The sequence below is a fragment of the Nomascus leucogenys genome, chromosome 6 (assembly GCF_006542625.1).
Source record: "Nomascus leucogenys isolate Asia chromosome 6, Asia_NLE_v1, whole genome shotgun sequence".
NCBI lineage: Eukaryota > Metazoa > Chordata > Mammalia > Primates > Hylobatidae > Nomascus > Nomascus leucogenys.
Window position 1 is genome coordinate 35,684,202 of NC_044386.1, and position 25,703 is coordinate 35,709,904.

Here is a 25,703-nt window from a genome sequence, read left to right on the forward strand (position 1 = left end):
ATTGTAGTCTGAAATCAATTCCTTGATGTAACAATCAGTCCCCGAGTAAATAGCACCAGACCACCCACTATGTGATGTCTCTGCTAGGTGCTGGCGGGGGCAGCAGAACTGTAAACGTTAGAGCTGGGAGGGACTCAAGGACAATCTAGCTCCTCACTGGAGATGAATAGAGTTGAGACCAGCCTCATGTCAGGCAGAGGGTGGAGTGGGTCTTGGTGGGAGCTCAGGCTTCCTGCACTCAGAGTCAGAAGCACAGTGGTGTGACCCTGGGCAAGTTGCTTAACTTCTCTGTGTTATTATTAGCTCTGAGGCTAATAATAGAACCAGTTTATCAGGCTGATGGAATAAATGAACTGATGCAGGCAAAGTACTTGGAGAAGTGTCTAGTGCATAGCACATGCTTCAATCAGATCATGACCCTGGCCATGGGCCCCACGGCCAGTTAGGAAAAACCAGATGGAGAACTCAAGCTCTTTGGCTTCTGGTTCCCTATGCCTCTTACTCTGCCAGCCCACAAAGGATAACACACAGGCGAGCCCACAAGGACTTGCCATCTAGCTGGGTAAACAAAACAAAGACACCTGAAACAATCAGGGGCCACCATTAAGAAATAGATAAAGTGCCAAAGCAGTGATTCTCAAGCATGATTGCACATTAGCATCACCTGGGGAATTTTTCAAAGTCCTGATGCCCAAGCTACACCCAGACCAATTAAATCAGAATCTCCAGAGGCAGAGCCCAAGCATCAATACATTGTAAATCACCCCAGGTAATTTTAATATGCAGCCAAGAAAGAAAATCACTGGCTCGAACAATCCTGACACCCTGATGGGCAATCTCAATTCAAAGAGGTAATTTTCTCCCAAACACTGCAAGTACTTGGAAAGCCTCAACTTGTCCACATTTTTTTTTTTCACTCCTCATCCAATCATTAATTTTTTAAAGCTATCGTTGATTAGGCCTTCACTATGTGCCAGGCTGGACACTTCTCATGCATTACTTCATTGACCCAACACAATAATCCTATTAACCTGTACTATAATTAACCCCACTTTACAGATGTGGAAACTAAGATCTGGAGAGATGCAGTCATTTGGCCAAGACGACACAGTTAATGCGCAGTAGATCTGGGACTCAAGCAGAGGCCTTCTGACACAGAGCCCATGGAACCAGATGGGACCCATCTCAGAAGCTCTGGCCTGTGAAGCATCCTGGTGTCTGTCATCTGCCACCCACAAATTTGAGGGCAGAAATTTCTCTAACATCTCACCACCAGCACCACAGCCTCCAACTCCTCTAGCATGATGATTCAAACCCATGCTGGTCATTTTTATAAAACATAGATTTTTGTTTTGCTTCAACCCCCCCCACTCTAAGAGATCAACTATCTCCTTTCTCTTCCTTTTGTCACTTAAAAATTGTTAGCACAGCATACAGCAAAGCGTTGCTCTCACCACCCCCGTCTTCCAGAGAACAGTTATTTTGCTCTCAAAAGTCTTCATCAAACAAATTTGCATTTTCTTTCCCTTTCTAAGGCCAAAGTCCTTATTATGGATGTATTAATTATCTACTGCTGTGTAGCAATATTACCAGAAGTTTACTAGCTTAAAACAGCACACAATTATTATCTCACAGTTTCTATGGGTCAGGGATCCTCTACCTAGGATCTCATAAGGCTGTAATCAAGGTGTTAATTGGGGTGGCAGTCTTAACTGTAAAAGGACCCAGTTCTGAGCTCGTTCCGGTTGCTGGCAGCATTCAGTTCCTTGCGGTTATAGGACTGAGGGCTTCCGTTTCTTGTTGGCTATTGGTCAGAGACAGATTCTCAGCTCCTTGCCACACCATCCTCTCTGTGGGCAGCTCACGATGCTGCAGCTTTCTTCTTCAAAGAGCAGAGGAGGAGGTCTCCTCATGAGGTAGGAATTACAATTGTATAAATTGTGGTCACCTACATATAATTACTTTTGCTGTATTCTGTTGATTAGAAGTAAGCCACTGGGCCCACCCACACTCAAGGGAAGGGATAAGGGCACGAATATCCCGGTGCGAAGATCATGAGGCCATCTTAGAGACTGTCCTCCACAATAGGTTATGGATGCCTTTCTGCCACTCCTTCTGAATGTTTGCTCTTTTTTTTCTACCTCCACTCTCCCCAATTCTCAGTCTTCGCCCAGGTTGCCCCCGGGTATGGAGTGCAAAGGAAAGTGAAATTTATTCCATCCCCAACCGTTACTCTAAGGGTGGGGAAAGCCATTTGGGTGGAAACCCTTTATTGTCAGTGAAGGTAATACAATATGACAATGTAACCCAGAGCAAGGAGAAGCCGAGTCCCTCCCAAAAGGTTTACAGTAGTAAAAACAGGCTTCAAAACTATTAAAGGGTTCCAGCACTAGTTTGCACGAAATAGAGCCAAATGTATGCAAATAGAAGGAAGATGAGTTTTTCATGCAAATCAAATGGGTACATTTAGAAGGAAATTAATCCTGGTTATATGAGGTGACTTTAAATTTGGAGATTCAGAGAGAGAACTAGTCACAGGTCAGAGTAAAAGCCCCTTCATTCTTTCCCACTGGTCAAAGCTGAGTCCTATATGTATACCACCCCCTCTCCAAGCCAGTGGTCTCAGAGGCCAGAGTAATAGACGTGGGCCAAGGAGAAAGACCACTGGAGATGATGACTGAGGTTTCAAGACACTAGAAAGAACCAAATGGTGTAGGACTTGATTATTTTTCTATGCAGTGGTGGGCTTTATCTTAGCAAGAGAAGTAGAGGAAGAACGATGAGATAATACAGATGATCCTGGATTTATAGTGGGGTTACATCCCAATAAACCCATCATTAAGTTGAAAATATCAAGAGTCAAAATGCATTTGATACACCTAATCTATTGAGCATCATAGCTTAGTCTCATTTATGTTAAATGTGCTCAGGACACTTACATTAGTCTAGAGTTGGGCAAAATCTTCCGACACAAAGCCTATTTTATAATGAAGTGCCGAATATCTCATGTAACTTACTGAATACGGTACACAGCAGAGCATTGGTTGTTTACCCTTGTGATCACGTGGCTGACTGGGAGCTGCAGTTCACTGGCACCACCCAGCATCGAAAGAGAGTATCCTATTGCTTTCTACTGACTATGTATCACTTTGACACCCTCTTAAGATCCAAAGATTGTAAGTGAAACCATCATAAGTCAGGGACTATCTATATATCAGAATTGGTATCAGCTGTAAGAAACAGAAAATTCCTGAGTAAGAGTGACTTAAATAAGAAAGATTATGTCCCTCTCATGTTCAAGAGGTCTAGAGGCAGCCAGAGCTGGGCTGGTAAATAATCCATGGGGCGAAGAGTCTTCTCTAACTTTGTGCCACACACGCTTTTCATTTCCAAGGTAACTTCATGGTCCAAGTGGCTGCTGGAGCCCCAGTCATTACATCTGTCTCCCAGTCAGTAAGAAGGAAAAGGAGAGAAGAAAAACACCTACTCTTCCACTTAAGGATACACTGTGGAAGCCGCACACACACTTCTGCTAATATCCCACTGCCCAGAAGGGAGCCACAGAGCCACATCTAGCTGCAAGAGAGGTTGGGAAATGTTGTCTTTATTGGGGGCAGCTAAGCATCCGGATAATCATCAGGGACTTAAAAATGGGGGAAATGCCTACGGGTGGATGACAGTCTCCAGCTAAGGTATGGTGGACATAAAGACGCACCACCCAGTTTCCACGTGCAGGAAGGCCCCATTGCCCCACCTGTCAGGGGTGCAGGTGGTGGACAGCCTTCACCTCCAGCCCTTCAGGTCAGTCTCAGCTGCAAAAAGATGCCTGGCCCAAGGGCTTGCTGTCCCGCAGGCAGCCCACACTTAATGGCTGATTGAGGTTGGCGCATCGGGGCCTGCCTTTCAGCCCAGCATGGAGCAGGTCTGGCAGGCCATGTATGCTCCAGAGCGCCCCTTGCGGTTGGCTGAAGTTGCCATTGGTCACTTCAAAGTTCTACTTCTTCATCCCAATCCTACTCTGCTCCATCCTTTTCCCAGATGTTGACCCCAAGGGCACTGCCTGATAAACATCCTGTGCTCTTAACTCTGTCTCAGAGTCTGCTTCCCAGGGAACCCCACCTGCAATAACAGAGGGGATGAAGACTTAAGAGAAACAACTGTAGGATGTAAAGAGAGAAGAGAAGAGTGAGGAAATAGGGAAGTTCACAAAAGACTCTGGAGTAGTCAGAGTTCTCCAGAGAAACAGACCTATTGGATGGGGATATACCGATGGGATGGAGATACATGTACATATATAAAGAGAATTACTATAAGGAATTGGCTCACACAGTTATGCAGGCTGTTATAGTGTGGGCTGGTAGGCTAGGGGCCCAGGAGGGCTGATGGTGCAGATGAGGTCCAAAGGTGGTCTGCAGGAGGATTCTCCCTTGCTCAGGGAGGCTGGTCTTTTTGTTCTATTCAGGTCTTCAACTGGCTAAGACCCACCCTCGTTATGGAGGGCAATCTGCTATTAATGTTCATCAAATTAAATGTTAAATTCATCCAAAAATACTCTCCAAGTTGACACATAAAACTAACCATCACAGACACCTTTCCAATGCCCAGGAAGGTCTCTCTCCCATAAATCTCCCTTCCCTTCCCTGCCCCATACATATGCACATGCACACACACACACACACACACCCCTAGGTGTAGAGGTTTGCACCTATGTCAGTGAAATACAGCAAGCTGCCTGGTTTCATCACCCCTCCCATGCTCTGTAATGCTATTAGAATTTACAGAATCCTTGGGAAAAGAGCCCTTTTAGGCATTGCAGTATTAACTTCAAGAAAGGTGAGAGAGGCTGGGATCCAAACAAAATTTAAGAAGAAGAGTATCTCCCTCTATTCAGTACAGGACATGGTACCAGCTGTTTAGTAGATTACTAGGCCATAAAGCATCTATGCACAAACAATTACCAAGGCAGAAAATGTCATTCCTTCCCATTTTCCATGCCCCAGTGAGAGCAGAAGAGGTCACTAGTAAGGTTTCAGCAGGAAAGGGGCTGCCTGCTTACCCAAGCACATCCTCCCAGCTCAGGGAGTGTCTGGCCTGGCTCCTGTCAGGTTTCCTTGCCTAACTCCATCCCTTCTCCAACTATCCTTACCCATATTTGACCTCCCAGAACTCCTTTTTGTTCTGCGTAGATCTAAATTAGATGTAGGTTAGTGTTGTTTCTGTCAGATTACTGGCAACACTACTTCAGTGATGATGTCTACTCTTTAAGATGAACCTACAAGGGCCGAGGCTGGTTCTGCGGCCTATGTACCTTCGAAAAGGTTGAGACCTTTTCATATCATTAAAAGTGCATTTTTACCATAAAAATGTAGGTGATATAGTAACTTCCCTGTCCAAAAATTATCTACTGCATATACTCTGTAAACGATAGTGGGAGATCTGGAAAAATCAATTACGTGCCCTGCATTTCCAGGATGTATCCAAAATACAGTAACAGAAACTTAGAAGGCTTGAAAGATGGTTTAGAGCTGAGCAGGCTTGCACTGATTAAAAAGCCCAGTCCCCCTGGGAAACTGAGACTCGAAGAAATAATGTGATATGTCCACGCCCAAACAGCTAGTTAGTTGTGGAGCTGGGTTTTGAGCATAAGCCTCGACTCCTGTGATAAAATGTAAATATTACTCAGGTTTTCTTGACTTCTTATTTCCATTCAGTGAAGGCATCATTTTTACAAAAACAATATCACATGCAAATGGGACTTTCCAGTGTTTGCTGATGGATTGGCAAACAGTACTTAGATTCTCACTGAAACCCAACTTTTCTGCTCACTGCATGCACAATGGAATCATCAGTTCCCTTGCCGGGCACCAAGTAGGGAAGAGAGTTCTGCTAATGTGTCCCAATTCCTTGGGATCAGCCCAAATTGCCCCAAGCTTTAGAGATTTGCAATACCAGACATTTGATTGGATTATTCAATAGTCATCTCCCCACCCCCAAACCCCTGTCAAAAGCGCAATAAGGCACATCAAAACAGCATCTTTGGAAAGAAGTTTTAGTATACCTTCTTGAGACAGAGCTAAGCTTTTGGTGTTGCAAACCAACAATGGCTCTCATAGTCTCTCCCTCCAGGAAAATTAATAATACATGAGGATTTTCAGGAATTGCTAGAAGTATGATACCCACTCTTTCCAGATTTCCTGGAAGAATACTGATTTCTGTCTGACAAATAAGTTCATTAAGCATGTAATGAAAATTTAATTTGATTTTCAGACCTTTGCGAATGTATCCTATTCATCAACCCATTCGTGAGAAAAAAGAAACCTTTGACGGACCTTGTGTCCTGATGGTTTGTTTGGAAATGCAGGGGGTGCAACCCAATGTAAAGAATGGGCTGAAGACAAGAAAGCCGCCTGAGCACCTCCATGCTGGCCTGGTCTCAGCTCCTCCCACCTCCACCCAGCCCCCACCTCCTGGACCGCAGGCAGGGCAAACATCTATGTTCCACTCAACACACACGCATGGGGAGCATTCTTTCTTCCCACAAGGCAAATTTCATTTTTGCAGAAAATGTGTCTGACTCACTTTCTCCTCTGAGGGTTACGAGATGTCCTGCTATAGGTCACAAGTTCAGCTGAGTCATGAGTGCTGAATTGCCAGCTGTGCTCATCCAATCATATTTAACATTCAGAAGTGCCATGAAACCCCAAACTCACAAAAACAACTTAACTGCAGGGCCCAGACCAAATCAGTAGCAGAGGGGGGTTTCAATGCTGTTCTCTCAGCCATTTTCCCCTGAACCCCAATCTTTACCCCCCAACCCTCTGGCCATCGTCTCCTATCATCCTTCCCTCCTCTCCATCTTCTCTCTGTCTCTCCCGTCCCTGTGTTTCCAGTCTGGTTAAATTGGAGTTTCGGCCGGGCGTGGTGGCTCACACCTGTAATCCTGGCACTTTGGGATGCCGAGGCGGGTGGATCACGAGGTCAGGAGTTCAAGACCAGCCTGGCCAACATGGTGAAACTCCATTTCTAATAAAAATACAAAAATTAGCCAGGCATGGTGGCGGGAGCCTGTAATCCCAGCTACGCGGGAGGCTGATGCAGGAGAATTGCCTGAACCCAGGAGGCGGAGGTTGTAGTGAGTGGAGATCGTGCCACTGCACTCCAGCTTGGGCGATAGTATGAGACTCCATGTCAAAAAAAAAAAAAAAAAAAAAATCTGAGTTTCAATGTGCAGCGTGATTTATTCTCTTCCTCGTGATTTCTGTCAATTCCTGGCTGCAGGAACAAGGATCTTGCCAACAATCCTGAGCCAAAGCGTTCTGAGCTCCCCACCCTTTCTTCCTGTCACCTTCCGATTCATTTCCTGTAAGCTGTGACCCTTTCTTGGGAACATTAATTAGCCATGATGCTTTTTTATCAGAATTCTAGGAAAATGATACCGGTATGACTCACACTTCTGCTGTTTAAACAGTATTTACTATATTTGAGTGCAGCAGATGAGCTTTTTGCAGGGTGCTTACTATATAGATTTATGACCTTCTATAACCATTCTGGGAAAGAAAGAAAAAAGCACGCATCAGCACCACTTAATGAGGCTTTACCATATCATTCAAACTTTTAGAGTGAAAACATATGGGATGCAATATCTGTAGATGATCTCATAAAAGCCTTTATTTAGGAATACAACACATTTCTTTCGTGATGCTAGTTTTAAGAATGAAGTTAACACCACCCCCAGAGATTATATTCTACCACTCCTTGCTTGATAAGAGGGTGATTTTTACAATCTACACTGTAGCTATCTAAGGGATTTTACAATCTATGCAATCATGAGCTGTATTAAATAAACTATGTAAATTTATGTGGACCAGGGTCTAAATTAATTCAGGCCAAAATAAATCAAACCTTAGCTAGACCATGATTTAATTAAAAATTGAAAATATGACTCATGGCACTTAAGTATACTGATGTTTACTGCCAAAAGAAGCATTGTTCCTGTGACAGAGATAAATGCAGGAAGGGCTGATAGATTCCTCAAGGTTGAAACAGAGATATTGAGATGGACATGGCATCATACACATTCCTACAATTGCTCAAATAAATATCTTTTGGATGAGTATCAGAAGTGAACTCAAAATACAGTCATGAAAATCCATAGATATATATGTTTTTATTCCCAGCTTCTTCTCTCTCTAATTCTGGAGTTTTTGTGTTTTCCTTCTTGTGGCTATATATATGTCATATATAGTCATATATACATTAATATATAATCTCTATTCATGAATATGTCTTTTGTCAATTTTTAAAAGCTCTTCTCCTTCCCGTTTTGACTTTTATATGTTACTTATGTATTTTCTCCCTTGTATCTATTTTCTGGAATCTGTCCTCTGACTTGCAATGTTAAGAGCGTTCCCACTAGTGTGTCCTGTGCTGTGCAGGTTTGCATATTTATGAAGCTTCCTTCTTGGAATATATGGACGATCTTTCACCTGGTTGAGGCTCCTCCTCCTCTTGTGTCCTCAACAAGGACCCGCGGCCACTGTCAGGGCTGCCCTCAGCATGACGCGGATTTCAGGGAAGGCTGGGTGGGGTAGGAATGTGTTTGAACCCCAACCAGGACCCCTGGGAGGACTACTATGTGGGTGTTTAGGCAGCTATCAGGACAGTATTTGAAATCCAGATTCTCCGGCGCATGCGGCCTTGGCCATCACGGATCTGGGTAGGACTCCCAGGCTGCAGACACTGCAGGCAGAAGGAAGCCGTGGTCCCTCCCGGAGGCGCGAAGGCAGTGAAGTCGCCTCCACTCCCGTGCTCTGCTCTTGCTCCCTGCAGCCCTCGCCGCCCCGCCCGGTCCACGACCAGCTGCTCCCTGGGGCTCTCTCCGAGCGGTGCCACTTTGCAATGGATTCATCCTCCAACATTTCCAAGTAAAGCTTTCCTGTCGTGTTTGTGTTCGGGGAGTCTCTAATGTTTTAAGGCAAAGAAGTCAGTAATTTGGAGCTTCAGGCCTCTAGCAGGGTGGGAAAGGGGATTCTCTTGCTAAGCCAGTAGGCGCCTGCGTGTCCTCCAAACCCCATAGGGCTTGTGGGACCTGTGCCACCCCTCCTACAACAGGGCCTCCTGTTCCTCCACAACAAGCTGGCTCTGTGACCTGCAGGATGGAGAAAGGTTGTCCTGGCCCCTGCCGAGACTGGGAAACATCAAGGCTCTCAGGAAGAACAGGGATTGGGATTTCCCCACACATTAACCTTGTGCAGGGGATTGGGAGGGATTTGGTGCAAACCTTTGAATTATTGTCCCTTTCTTTCACTCTTCAATATGAGCATGAGCCTTCCTCCCCAAATATATGAACAATTTTTAGGAGACTTAGAGAGAGAGAAACGCAATATTTAGGATCAAGTTTAAGATCCCCCAGAATTTCCCTCAAGAACTGCTAAAGCACATGGCCAAGAATCCCCTCACTACCAGCTGTGATCAATCAGGAAAGGGGAGGGGGCAGCTCCTAACACGACAGAGGCGAGTCTTGGCAAATGGATCTCATCTCCTGTGGGCTGGTCTGATCCTAAACTCCAAGGGAACCGCAGAAGCCTTTGTTCCTGCCTCACAGAAGGCGGCCGCCAGGGAAGCCGAGGAAGACCCATGCATTAGCCTATGGCGCCACCTAGCAAAACCAGGGGGTACTTAAGAAAGATGGAGCTGGGAGGCTGTGGGGTTTGTTTTGGATTGGTTTTTTTCCACAACCAGAAAAGGGGGTTTCCATTTCATTCACAGAGTTCTGGGAAATGGAATTTGTATAAAACATTTTTTTGGTCATGATGGAAAACATTTATTTGACTCTAATGAGAGAATCTGACCCAAAGGCAATAGTAATCAAAACCTCCGAGGACAAGTGCTTGATTCTCTAAACTTTTTTTTTTTTTCTAGTAACAGCTGTGACTATGCAGTTTTTGCTTCAAACGGAACTTGATTCTATCTTAAGTTAAAGAGTTACTTCTGGGCGATGTCTTCATGTCCAGAAGGGAAGAGGGGCTCACCAAGGACATGATGCTACAGACAAACAGGTACGGTTGTGTCAAGGGACGTTCTGACAATTTTATGATGTCACTTTGCCCCTTTGGGTTCTGCAAAGTGAACTGTGGCTTCCCTGCTCCCACACATCAGCCCCATGAGGAGATACTTGGCGTACGTGCTGAAAATGCAGCACACCCGGCCGGGCACGGTGCCTCACGCCTGTAATCCCAGCATTTTAGGAGGCCGAGGTGGGCGGATCACCTGAGGTCAGGAGTTCGAGACCAACCTGGCCAACATGGTGAAACCCCATCTCTACGAAAAAAAATATAAAAATTAGCCGGGCATGGTGGCGGGCGCCTGTAATCCCAGCTACTCAGGAGGCTGAGGCAGGAGAATCGCTTGAACCCGGGAGGCGGAGGTTGCAGTGAGCCGAGATCGTGCCACTGCACTGCAGCCTGGGCGACAGAGTGAGACTTGGTCTAAAAACAAAAAAGAAAGAAAAAAAAAAAAAAAGAAAATGCAGCACACCCAAAACATCCTTGGAGACCACATCCAGATGGGAGCAGCCCTTCCCATCTGAAACATACAAATCTTTGTGGAAACAGAGACTCAAGAATGCCTCTAGGTTCCAGGTGAAAAGTGTTTTGATAACTGCACTGAGAAGAGACAGTCTTTGCCTTGGAAAGGGTTAGGAGAATACAATGGTTGTCAATATGGGCTCTGGAGCCAAATGCCTGGGGTCGAGCTCGCTTCCCTATTACTTAAACTTCAGTAACCTTAGTTCTCTATAAAATGAGGCCAGTTCATAGGGTTTTTGTGACGTTTAAATGACATAAACCATATAAAGTGCTTATAATAAGACCTGGCACATGCAGGCACTTAATTTAAATGTTAACTAGTATTTAATCTTACTAGAATTTAAAGGAACAAACCCGAGTTTTCTCGCATCCTAATAAACCAGTCATGTTTTTTGATCCTATCTGAAGCGATCTTCGTTAATTAGCATAGCATATTGTGCCTGGATAGCAACCCCCAATGGCAATTTCTTTTTGATACCCCCACATTGGCAGCAAAAATAGGAGCAGGTATCCAGCTTTTAAAAATTCTTTTAGGAGGTGCAGCACACCAACATGGCACATGTATACATGTGTAACAAACCTGCACATTGTGCACATGTACCCTAGAGCTTAAAGTATAATAATAATAAAAAAATTCTTTCAGGAGAAAAACATTCAAAAAAGTTTGAAGACCACTGCTCTATCTCAAATGCATGCTCAATGCAGTTGACCGATTGATAATCAAGGTTATTTTTGTTCACTTGCTTTTTCATGTATTACATTTTAAATTTCTTAAGTGCAAGGATCCTGCCTGGCTACCCTATGCCCGCAAGCAGCTAGAAACTGTTATGAAATTTTAGGTTAAACACCCAGACTATTTGAAAAGTGGTACCTTTTCTTAATCATATTAATATGACCAAGAGTCACCTATTATTAGTCAATTGAACGGACACTATAGGCAAATAAAAACAAGAATTAATTTTTGGAGCCATCTTTGAAGGGCTAGCCACTGTGTATCATCATTGACTCTGGCCTATTATTCTGTTCAACCAATGCCTCACAAGAATCAAGTTAGAACACAACATTATGAACAGCCCATTTCTTAGGACATGGCAAACTGATGCCTTTTCCCGCAAGGCGAGTACCTAAAGAATTTACCAGAAAGCCTTTGACAGTGATTAATGTCAGTGAAATAGCACTTTATTGTAAGAAGACATGGGATACATATCAACATACAAAACTTAAAGTGGAAGCCAAAGTGCAATGCTTCCTTGAGCTTCATTGACCAAGATAAATGAGGTCGTGCTCAGGCACTGGTGGTGGGAAAAATGGCTTGACAAATCTCCTATGTCCGGTATCTCCAGGCCTCACGTGGCTTTTTATTTACGCCTAATTAAACTGCAAAAAAAAGGAATATTAATTTGATCTGAGAGCAGTCTACATTCTTCCTATTTTTTATGTTCATCCTGCGCCCATATTTGTATAATCACACATTCTCATCTGAATTGGATCAAGAGTCTTTGTTCTGAAAAATTATTACAAATTCTTTATGGATAAGAAGACATGGATAGACATACTAAAGACAAAAGACTTTTTTGACTGCTGTATTCTATAGCATTTGCTTTCACGTCTGGTTGCGATGTTTTGTACTAAGCACACAAGAAATACAAACTTCACTGGAATTGCAACAGCAATTCATTGTACTCACGTAATACTAATAGCAATTCCTGAGATCTTCTGATTTTGGGAACAACCCTTTGTAGGTGAAAACTCTGTTCATGGCCATTTGAGCATAAACTCTCTTTCCATATTGTTGTTAAATTTTGATGTACTGAAGCTGGGAAAGAAGCACCAACTTCATGCAACTCCATGCCAAACCAACCCCCTGCCTCTGATATGCCGCAATGATCTGATGAATTATAATGCTCTACATATGAGCTATTTGGCTGCACAGTGTTATCAGGTATATAAGCACATACACTTGAAGGCACATGACTTTACGTATTTAATATAATCCTAATAGAAACTTCCATGAGCTTCTCAGGAACCCTGGCAACTAATCCCAAAATGAATACGAAAGAGCCAAGGACCAAGAAAATACATGACACTCAAAAAGAAGAACCTACCGGAGATCTTGTCCTCCAGACTATCGCAATTGTTCTAGGGCCATCACAATTAAGATAGTGTGGTATTGGGATAAACCATAGAGATGGACCAGGGCAACAGAATATAGAATCCAGAAACATAACATGCATGCATCGAAATTTTTTTTTCCTAGAGCTGGCATTGCAGACACTTGGAGGAAATATTAATTATTTCAATACGTGGTTATGGGGAAAACTTATTACTCATGTGTTAAAGAAATAAAATTGGACGTCTTATATCACACAAAAAGCCAATTTCTGGTGTATTAAAGACAAATTTGAAAAGCAAAATTATAAAACATCAAAAATCAATACACATTGATAATTTTATAGCTTCGTAGTTTATAAAGACTTTCTAAATATGTATATTATAAATAGAATGATTCTTAAAATGAGATCAACCACATTAAAATTAAGAATTTATGTTCCTTAAAATGCACTGCAATGACCAACCTGGGAAACAGTAGGATGCTGTCTCTACAAAAAATTAAAAATTAGCTGGGCATGGTAGTACACACCTGTAGTCCCAGCTGCTTGGGAGGCTGAGGTGTGAGGATCGCTTGAGCCTGGTAGGTCAAGGCTGCAGTGAGCCATAATCGTGCTACTGCACTCCAGCCTGGGCAAGAGTGAGAGCCTATCTCAAAAAATAAAAAATAAAAATAAAAGACACTGTAATGAAAGTAAGAAAATAAGTGTCAGAAACTGGGAGAAGGTACTCATAACATAGAGAATTAAGCTCCAGAACTCTATAAACCTGTAAGAAAAAAACGAACAATCCAACTGATGAATGAGCAGAAATGTTACATGTGTGTTTCACAGAAGAGAAAGAAATGGCAACAAATACATGGAAAATGCTCAATCTTACTAGAAATTGGGGAAAAAATTAGGACAGCAGTGATCAGATGCCATTTTACACTTACCACACACACAAGAAGTAAGAATCCTGACAATACCCGACGTGACTGAGAATGTGCAGCAGTAGTTACACCACTTTGGAAAATAAGTTGGCATCATTTAGTAAATACAAAAAGTAGCTGAAGTCTCTGACCCAGAAATTTCACCCCTAGGTATATTCCCTAGAGGAATTCTTGCACTGTTTACTAGGAGGCATGTAAAAGAATGTTTATATGAGCACTGTTTGTAATTGGAGAAAAAAAAAATGAAAACAGACCAAATGTTGATTAACAATGGAATAAACTGTGGTGTATTCACAATGAATACATCAATGAATAAATCAAAAAGCTACAGATGGCTGGGTGTAGTGGCCCATTCCTGTAATTCCAGCACTTTGGGAGGCCAAGGCGGACAGATCACCTGAGGTCAGGAGTTCAAGACCAGCCTGACCAACATGGTGAAACCCCCTCTGTACTAAAAATACAAAAATTAGCCAGGCGTGCTGGTGGGCACCTGTAATCCCAGCTACTTGGGAGGCTGAGGCAGGGAGAATTGCTTGAACTTGGGAGGCAGAGGTTTCAGTGAGCTGAGTTTGTGCTGCTGCACTCCAGCCTGGGCAACAGAGTGAGACTCCATCTCAAAAAAAAAAAAAAAAAAAAAAAGCTACACAGATGAGATTTAGAAAGGAAATGTTAAAAAAGCAAGTGGTAGAAGAATATATGCAGAATGACTCAATTTATGTAGCATTCAAAACACACAAAACTAAATACATTTGGGAGGATATAAATACGTGAAGTTAAAACTATAGAGAAAAGCAAAGAGGTAATGAATACAAAAATCTAGTTAGTAGTTGTCTCTGATGGGAGAGGGAGAGGGAAGAGGTTGGGAAAGAGTGCTTTAAAGCTTTCTAAAGTAATGGTAATGCACTCTTCAAGTGGGTGGTTGGTAATGAATGTCTGTCGTATTCTTATTATTTGAGACTCCCCCACAAGTGTTTTAAGCTCTTTATTTTGAAATAATTTCATACTCATATAGAAATTTCAAATAGAAATTTGAGTTCAATGAGTTCATTGAACACAATGAGTTCCTATGAGCTGTTCGTCCAGCTTCCCCCAATGATATAATCTTACATAAGAACAGTTCAATTCACAACACCAGGAAACTGACATTGAACTAAATGGCAGGCTTTATTCAGATTTCACTAGTTTTTACATGTACAATTTTTGAGAGTATGTATGTAGCTCTTTGACATTTTATTGCATGTATAGATTCCTGTAATTGCCATCACAATCAGAATACAGAGCTGATCCATTAACACTAAGAAACAATTTCCTTCCTCTTGAGAGTCCTACCTTCCTCCCAGACCTAAGCCCTGGCAACCACTTATTGGCTTTTATCACTATAATTTTGTTACCCTACATATATATTTTAATGTTTTTTATTATCTATTTAATTTTTTTCTTTTTTTTTGAGACAGAGTCTCACTCTGTCACCCAGGCTGAAGTGCAGTGGCACAATCTCAGCTCACTGCAAGCTCCACCTCCTGGGTTCATGCCATTCTCCTATCTCAGCCTCCAAAGTAGCTGGGACTACAGGCGTGTGCCATCATGCCTGGCTAATTTTTTGTATTTTTAGTAGAGACAGGGTTTCACCGTGTTAGCCAGGCTGGTCTTGAACTCCTGACCTCAGGTGATCTGCCTGCCTCAGCCTCCAAAAGTACTAGGATTACAGGCATGAGCCACCACACCCAGCTGTACCTATTTAATATTTTAAACAACCACCTGCCCCCCCTCCCCTCCTCTGACCACACACACACACACACACACACACACACACACACAGTTTCAGAAGAGAAAAATGCTCAGGACCTGTAAAGATTATCCTCACATCCATCATTAGCTCTCTTGGTGAAATTTTCCCAGGCTTACTCAATTACAAGTAATTTCATGTTCACCCAGTTCACTTCCTTTACCCACTCTTACAAGACGAAAGATAAAGATGTGCACACATTTTTTTATTCTCTAGAGGGTCATCTTAGAATCAAAAGACCACTCTGTTTTCCCAAACCTCCCCCCAGCCAGGAGTTTGTCAGTCTTTTTTTCATATTTTCAAAGAATCAAATTTTGACTATATTGATACTTTCTATAGTATATCTGTTTTCTATTTCCTTAATCTCCAATCTTTTCATTGGTATATCCTACCTCCTTAATAAATTTAATTTACTGTTCTTTATCTCAGACCTCTGCAATGGGGAAGACATTTATTACAGTCTCTGTTTCAGAAAATAAAGCTGGCCCAGCCTGGGGAAGTTTTACCAAACAGATTAAACACAGGTGGAAAAATCACAGACACAATCACAGACACACTGAGAGTCACTGATCTTGACTAATCGAGCCTAACACTTAAGTCATGCTCTGCACTTTTCATTCCTTTCCCCCCAGGCTGGTTTGCTCCTGTTTTTGCAGAGTCCCTGGCAGATCCCAGGCTCTTGACGTCTGGCTGCTCCAGACACAGCGAGTTTAGGTTGAAACTAAATGATCTCATTCACCTGAACCTCAGTGTAGTTGCCTGCCTTTCCTGGAATCCAACCCACCTCTTCCTTAATAAGATCCTTTTCCTCCACCCAGCCTCCTGGGGAGAAAGCCTTTCCCTCCTCTAAACTTTTATATAAAACAAGCAAAGAAACGGCTTCCCATATGGGCTCATATGACTCCCCTTGATGCTTACTGCATTTTTCAAACCTGGTTCAAAACAGCCTCCACCCCTCACCTCTATTTTTATTCTTTCCCCTGGTTCTCCTCTTTTGCCTGAGGTGTGTTTTGTTTGTTTTGTTTCCATTTTTCAATGCTCACCCAGGCATGTATAGGCAGACTCTGTTTTCACCACAATCAACCAATTCTTGGAATCTTCCTCCTAAAGACAGTTATGTTTCCTTCTAAGAAAAATGACAACATTGGGGATTGCATTCTTGAAGAAAGCTCAACAATAATTAAATGAGTTTATTAGTGTATTCCTTAGGATAGCATCATGTGATGTGAAAATGGGTCTATGGACAAATAAATCTGAGTGACAATGGATTTAACAGAGTACTCCCGAAACTCCGACATGCAAGAATACCCAGATCTTTTTTGTGTTACCCACATACCTCCTTTTTTTGGAAGGGAGGTTTCTATAGGAGGCATCTTGAGTGTAGAACAACCACTGAATTAAGACATGTATATGACAATAACATATCATTTTTTAAGAAACCAAGTTAAAACAGCTGAAGGTTCTGTTCTCCAACTTCTATGACATGAGCACAAACACATTCCATGTGATGAATATGCGATTTGCTGTTAGATCCACCGTCCACCCTGCCACCTCCCCAAAGGAGCTGACCTATAAAGAACAGGCTCCCTTGTTCTTCATTCCCATCTCTTCCTTGATCCCAAGAATACTCTCCAGTAAACCTCCTGGATCCATCTCAGAATCTACTTTCCAGAGAATCAGCCTATGACAAGAGTCAAACAACTCTATAGATTTTATGAGAAAGAGCAGCCTTTCTTTTTCCCCTCATTACCAGTTTTCCAGAGGCAATTAGTTTCAGCTCCTCTGATATATTATTTGCATATCCCTGGAAAAAATGTTTATATTGCTACTTTTTAAAATTTTTCTGTTTTAGGGATTACCATCAACTTACCTCTATGGAAACTGAAGATATTGCTCTCTTACACATACACACACACAGGGATTGAGAGAGAGAGAGAACACTTCCCATCTACCCACCATCCCAGTAAACTTAGAATCAGTGCCCAGTAAACATGTTATTATGACAATACATAAATGACAAAGAAAGCTCAGTAATATAATAGAATATGATTGCTTTTCCCCCTTACATTTTATTTCCCTAAAGTGAATGTCTGACTCGTTTTTCCATTTGCTTAGTTTTCTATGTATTTATCACTAATTTCCAAACATTCCCCCTGTAAATCTCCTCTTCATACTTCAAACAAATTAAGTACACTATCACTTTTACTTTTTGGAAGATGTCTCTTCTAGAACCTTCTGGACCACATTAATTGGATGATCGATACCTAGGATTGCCTACTGTTTTCTTGGAATCTCCTTTCCCATTAATTTGGAGACTTCCTTTACATCTTTCTTGCATTGAATCTCTTGTTTCACTCTTTCTTGGTTTACTTCCTTGTTCTGGTGGAGCACATCCATCAGTACTTTCCTTAGAAAGGATGCATGGTAGGTACATTTTTTGAGATCTTGTTTATCTGAAAAATAGTTTATTTTACCTTTATACTTGGTTGATGTAGGAAGATAGTAGATCTAATGACTTCTCCTCCTTTAAGCAGATGTCATTAAAAAAAAATCTTCTTCCTTTTATTGTATCTCTCTAGCTCCTAAGGTCTCCATAGTTTAAAAAAAAAAGCCATTAATAGAGACTTTAATTCACAGGTTAAAGATGTCCTTGGTTTAGAAATGTCTTCACACCATATAGCTAAGTATCAATTTAGGTAATACGAGGAATTGCTTTTTAAAGGCAACTTAACTTTTCAATTATTTTTTAAAACTGAGTTCACTTTTACTTCATGATTTAATTTTAGATGTCTAGTTTTAAATAGTTTTATTCCTAAAAAAACTATACTTTATTATGTAGATACTAATGAGGAATTCCAAATCTCCTCCTAAAATACAGAAGTAATCCTATAAAAAGTACAAAAGTCTAAAGATGTGCCACAGTAAAAGTTTTCATGTTATGGAATACTGTGCAGCCATAAAGAAGAATGATATCATGTCCTCTGTAGGAACACAGATGGAGCTGGAGACCATTATTCTTAGCAAACCAGTGCAAGAACCAAAAACCAAAGACTGCATGTTCTCAGCTTGGCCAACATGGTGAAACCCTGTCTTTACTAAAAACACAAAAATTAGCCAGGCACGGTGGCACATGCCTGTAATCTCAGCTACTCGGGAGGCTGAGGTGGGAAGATCATCTGAGCTCAGGAGGTGGAGGACGCAGTGAGCCGAGATCATGCCACTGCACTTCAACCTGGGTGACAGAGTGAGACTCTGTCTCACTGCCCCTCCCCTCTTGCCAAAAAAAAAAGACAGCATGTTCTCTCTTATAGGTGGGAGCTCAGTGATGAGAACACATGGACACATAGAGGGGAACAACATACACTGGGGCCTACGGGAGGATGGAAGGTGGGAGGAGGGAGAGGATCAGGAAAAATAACCAATAGGTACTAGGCTTAAACCTGGGTGATGAAATAATCTGTACAACAAACCCCATGACACAAGTTTACTTATATAACAAACCTGCACATGTACCCTGAATGTAAAATAAAAGTTAAAAAAAGTTTTCATGTTAGAATATACAGAAAAATAGTTATATTAGATATTGCTGCATTTTATTTATTTATATATATCTACATACACATTTTTGTATATCTGTATATATATTAGGCATGCACATATATAGCTAATGCATCCACATTATTCAAAAATAAGAATTGTAAAAGCATACAATGAAAAGTTTTTTCCCCACCCGGTTTTCTAGCTCATAGAAAATGATTACTTGTTTTTTTGTGTTTCCTTCTAGAGATATTTAATGCACATACAACCAATTACTAGGAAATACATTGGTAATCTGAAAGGAGTTTAAGGAATAAATTATTCAAAAAGGTGTGGACAGAGCAGAAGGAAATGACATGGAATGGTAAGGCATCATGCTGCCTGATTTCAAATTTTATTACAAAGCTATAGTAGTCAAAACAGTATGGTACTGTCATAAAAACAGAGACAGAGACAGAGACAGAATAGAGAGCCCAGAGGCCAAGTTATGAATTTAGTCAATTCATTTTCAACAAAGGTGCCAAGAACACACAATGGGGAAAGGACAGTCTCTTCAGTAAATGGTGTTGGGAAAACTGGATATTTACTTGTCATAGGATGAAACTGGACTCTTATTTCACACCATATACAAAAATCAACTCAAAGTGGATTGAAGACTTAAATATAAGTCCTGACACTGTAAAAATCCTGGAAGAAAAGAGAGAAGAAAATTTTTGACATTGGGCTTGCCAATAATTTTTGGGGGTATGACACCAAAAGCACAGCCAACGAAGTCAAACACAAATAAATAGCACTACATCAAACTAAACAATTCCTGCACAGCAAACCATATATCTGATAGGGGCTTAATATCCAAAATACATAAGGAAATCATGCAACTCATAACATGATTAAAAATTGGGCAAAGGACCTGAAGAGACATTTTTCCAAAGAAGACATACAGATTGCCAACAGGTATATGAAAAGGTGTTCAACATCACTAGTCATCAGGGAATTGCAAATCAAAACCACAATGAGATACGACCTCAAACCTATTAGGATGGCTATTATCACAAAATCAAAAAATAATTAAGTGTTGGCGAGGATGTGAAGAAAAGGGTACAATTGTAAATCGGCACAACCATTATGGAAAATGGTATGGAGTTTCCTCCAAAAACTAAAAATAGAACTACTGAATGATTTAGCAATCCCACTTCTGTGCATATATCCAAAGGAAATGAAATCAGTATTTCAGATATATCTGCACTGCCATGTTCATTGAAGCATTATTCCCAGTAGCCAAGATAGAGAAACAAACTGTGTTCATCAATGGACGAATGGTTAAAGAAAATTTGTGTGTATGTATATGTATGTATATGTGTGTATATATGTATATATATGTATATATTATGTGTATCTATACACACACTGGAATATGTGTGTACATACATATATACATACATGTAAATTATATATACATATATACATGTACACATGCATGTATATATACATACTATATACATCTATACACCTATATACATGTATATACACACGAATACATATACATATATACATGTATATATGCGTATATACATATGTATATGTATACACGTGTATATATGTGTATATGTGAGAGGTGACAACGTGCTAGCAGCCCTCGCTGGCTCTTGGCGCCTCCTCGGCCTCCGCGTCCACTCTGGCAGCACTTGAGGAGCCCTTCAGCTCGTCGCTGTGCTGTGGGGGCCGCACTCTGGGGCTGGCCGAGTTGGGAAGCACCTCCCTCTGCTCGCAGGGAGGTGTGGAGGGGGAGGTGCGGAGGGAGAGGTGCCAGCGGGAACTGGGGCTGCGCATGGCATTCGCAGGTCCCGGTGGTCACTGGCTCAGTGCCTGCTGGGCTTGATCGGGGGATGAGCTTCCTCTGGGCTGCCAGAGTGCCTGGGCTAGGTGCTGCAAAGTCCCGCTGCAAGTGCCATTGAGAGGTGAAGCCAGCTGGGCTTCTGGGTCAGGTGGGGACTTGGAGAACTTTTGTGTCTAGCTAAAGGATTGTAAACACACCAATAAGCACTCTGTGTTTAGCTAGAGGTTTGTAAATGCACCAATCAGCACTCTGTGTCTAGCTAAAGGTTTATAAACACACCAATCAGCGCTCTGTGTCTAGTTAATCTGGTGGAGACTTGGACAACTTTTGTGTCCAGCTAAAGGATTGTAAATGCACCAATCAGCACTCTGTGTCTAGCTAAAGGTTTGTAAATGTACCAATCAGCACTCTGTGTCTAGCTAGAGGTTTGTAAACACACCAATCAGCACTCTGTGTCTAGCTAGAGGTTTGTAAACACACCAATCAGCACTCTGTGTCTAGCTAAATGTTTGTAAACACACCAATCAGCTCTCTGTAAAACGGACCAATCAACTCTCTGTAAAATGGACCAATCAGCAGGATGTAGGTGGGGCCAGATAACGGAATAAAAGTAGGCCACCCAAGCCAGCAGCGCAACCTGCTCTGCTCCTCTGCAATGCTGTGGAAGCTTTGTTCTTTTGCTTTTTGCAATAAATCTTGCTGCTGCTCACTCTTTGGGTCCGCGCTGCCTTTATGAGCTATAACACTCACTGTGAAGATCTGCAGCTTCACTCCTGAAGCCAGCAAGACCATAAACTCACGAGAAGGAACAAACAACTCTGGACACGCCGTCTTTAAGAGCTGTAACACTCACTGCAAAGGTCTGCAGCTTCACCCCTGAAGTCAGGGAGACCACGAACCCACCAGAAGGAAGAAACTCTGGACATATATGAACATCTGAAGGAACAAACTCCGGACATACCATCTTTAAGAGCTGTAACACTCACTGTGAGGGTCTGTAGCTTCATTCTTGAAGTCAGCAAGACCAAGAACTCACCAATTCCGGACACATATGTATACCTATACATATGTATATGTACCTGTGTGTGTATGCATACAGATATGTGTATATGTATGTATATACGTAGGTACGCACACATATATACATGTCTGTATACACATGTGCATATACATGTGCGCATGTGTACATATACATAGGCATGTATACATAAGTGTGTACACGTATACATCTATATGTACATGCGTACATATGTATACGTATGTATACATACATTGGTGTATATGTCTACGTGTGTATACATACATTGGTATATGTGTATACGTATGTATACATACTGCACACACTGGAATAATACTCAACTTTAAAAAAGGAGATCCTGCCATTTGCAACAACTTGGATGAAATTGGAAGACATTATGCTAAGTAAAATAACCCAGGCACAGAAAGACAAACGCTGCTTGATCTTACTCATATATGTTATCTAAAAAATTCTAACTCATAGAAAGCAGAACAGTGTTTGCTAGGGGGTAGGGGATGGAGGAAAATGGGGAAATTTAGTCAAAGGGTGCAACCTCACAGTTTTAAAATGCACAAGTTGTGGAAATCTAATGTATTGCATCATAACTATAGAATAACCAACATATTGGATATTTGAATTTTGCCCAGAGAGTAGATCACCAAAAAACAGATATGTGAAGTGATAAATAGGTTAAATAGCTTTATATGGGGAATCATTTCACAATGTGTATGTGTATCAAAACACCACGTTGTACATCTTAAATACATACAGTGTTTGTCAGTTATATCTCAATTAAAAATACATAAAATAAAATAAATTTTTTTTTTTTGAGACGGAGTCTCGCTCTGTCGCCCAGGCTGGAGTGCAGTGGCGCGATCTCGGCTCACTGCAAGCTCCGCCTCCCGGGTTCACGCCATTCTCCTGCCTCAGCCTCTCCGAGTAGCTGGGACTACAGGCGCCCGCCACCACGCCCGGCTAATTTTTTTGTATTTTTTAGTAGAGACGGGGTTTCACCGTGGTCTTGATCTCCTGACAGCGTGATCCGCCCACCTCGGCCTCTCAAAGTGCTGAGATTACAAGCGTGAGCCACCGTGCCCGGCCGATAAAAAATTGATTAATAAATTACCAGTAATGGCTGGGCATGGTGGCTCATGTGTGTAACCCTAGCACTTTGGGAGGCTGAGGCAGGCGGATCACTTGAGGTCAGGAGTTCCAGGTCAGCCTGGCCAACATGGCAAGACCCTGTCTCCACTAAAAATACACATACACACGCACACACAGACACACACACACACACAAATTAGCCAGGCGTGGTGGTGCATGCCTGTAATACCAGCTATTTGGGAAGCTGAGGCATGAAAATTGCTTGAGCCCAGGAGGTGGAGGTTGCAGTGAGTTGAGATTGCGCCACTGCACTCTAGTCTGGGCGAGAGAGTGAGACTGTCTCAAAAAAAAAAAAAAAAAAAGAACCAAAAAAACAGGACAAGTAATTTTGTAGGAAAACAAGAAAGAAGTATCATATGGCAGTGAAAATTCGTAGTGATAATGAATTTTTTAAACGAGTAGGCAAGCCACCAATGCTTAGGGCTAAAATGAGAGTTGCTTTTAACATCCCTAAACTTCTGTCACTACACACAGGCCACCACCACTACCACCACCACCACCACCACCACCACCACCAGCACCACCACCACCACCAGCATCACCAGCACCACTACCACCACGTTATTTTCAATAAGCTACTTGGGAAATGCTGATGATAACAGTATTAAATGTCTTGGAATTTAAGCACTTGAAACCTGGTGGGGAGGCAATGATAGAATGCTAATACGTCTTAAACTTTGATAACTGGATAGGCAAACTGTGACAGTGTATGTTACGATACAAGTAGGAAAAAGAAACTGATTTGAAGGAAAATGTAAAGCTTAAAGTTCAAAAGCCATGATTATTAACAGATATTGGGGAAAAATATAATTTTGCAAAGATAGTTAATTCCCTAGAAAATCACTCAAGAGCAGTCATGGAAGAATTAAAAAAACTGGCAGCTAAGCAGAATGTGGAAAACTCTTTTTGAATTTATTTAAAATAAATACAATAAAAACATTCCAATTAAAGTGGGCAATTGAAGTGATATGTTCCGTGCCAAGTTTGATAAATTAATGCCTCTGTGGTTTACACGTTCTGACATCCATTGAAGATGATTCATCCTGGTGATTTCAGTTGTAAATTGTGTCTAATCAAGAAACAACTGAATTTTCTCTTTAACAGCAATTTATACGCTATGTTCATTTACAATATAATATTCATCCTGAAAATGATATTGAATTTTGTGAAGCAATCATGAACCTTTAGAGATGCAAACTGAACTATTTACAGATAAAATGACAAGATGTTTCAGATTTGCTTTCAAATTACCCAGTGGAATGGAGGAAAGTGGGTCAGCATTTAGATGGCATAAGATTGGCTGGGACTAAATAATTCTTTAAGCAGGGTGATAACCACACGAGGTTCCTTACACTATTTTTCATTACTTCTGCATAAGTTTGAAATTTTCCATAATAAAAAGTTTTTGAAAAATAAAATTAGACTCCCAAGATAAGAAGTAGGAATTGTGGTGGTATTGATTGTCATCATTTTGAGAAGACTGATAAAATTCAGAGATAAAATTCATCTCTCTGGTGGGTGGCACAATAAATCCCTTGGAAAAAAATAAATAAATCAAACTCGGGCAGAAACTAAGGGGATTTCAACGTACTCATCTTTATCCTCTGTTCACAGTAAGTTCTAAGATGTGGCTTCTCCCAGGAGTCTCAGTTATATGTTAGGTGCAGTGTGTATGTATGTATGTATATATATATATATATATATATATATATATATCCACTCTCATCTCTGAGTCATATGTTTTCCTAACTCAGCTTAAGTGGTAAGACCAATTTGGGAGAAGTATTGTGTAAGAAGGAACACATCAATTTTTAAAATACTTTATTTAAAAAGAGCTTATTTCAAAGGTTTCCTGTTTTTGTCTGAAGCAATTATATACTTCAGCAGAAGCCAGGGTTCAAGGTTGGCGGGAGGCTTCTGAAAGTCCTTATTCATCTACACTTTGAAAAAAAAAATGCTCAAAATCATACGTGTTTTCAGATGAAAATTTCAACAAAATGGTACTTTCACATTTAATTTGGATGATTGAAAACCTGGTAATATAATCAAAGTTATTTCAGGCTGTATGTCAATTTTATGTCTTTTTAAATGGCAAATGAGATTGGATTTATCCTCCCATGCCGGGAAATGTCGGTATTCAAACAAGACCTTTCTTTCTTTTATTTTAAATGATGTTTGTTTTTGTTTGTTGTAGTTTGAGTAAAGCAGAAGTTTCAAAATAGGAAACTGTGAAAGATAAAAACTGAAAAATTAGAAAGGGACTAGATCATCAAAGGCTTTAAATGATAAATTTCCATCTATATGTAAAGGAACTTTTAGTTGTATACACACGGGTGCCCAGCCTCTCTCTAGTATGTCTTTTCTCTGCAGGAGCCAAGTCAATCTCCTGAAAGATATTTCCTGTTTTATTCTGTGAATTGGCAGTTATTAATATCCACCCCCACTTGCTGTGGGTAGGTCACAGTCATCTCTGAAGACAGCCTTAGAAACAGCATGAACACAGGGATGATGTCTCACAGGCAGGATCTGGAGCCCAAGAAAAATATTCTCAGCTTGAGATTTCTGTTGGAAGTTGGAATAGATCTAGTCATCTTTTTTTTTTGAGACGGAGTCTTGCTCTGTCACCAGGCTGGAGTGCAGTGGCACGATCTTGGCTCACTGCAACCTCTGACGCTCTGGTTCAAGCAAATCTCCTGCCTCAGCCTCCTGAGTAGCTGGGATTACAGGCATGCAGC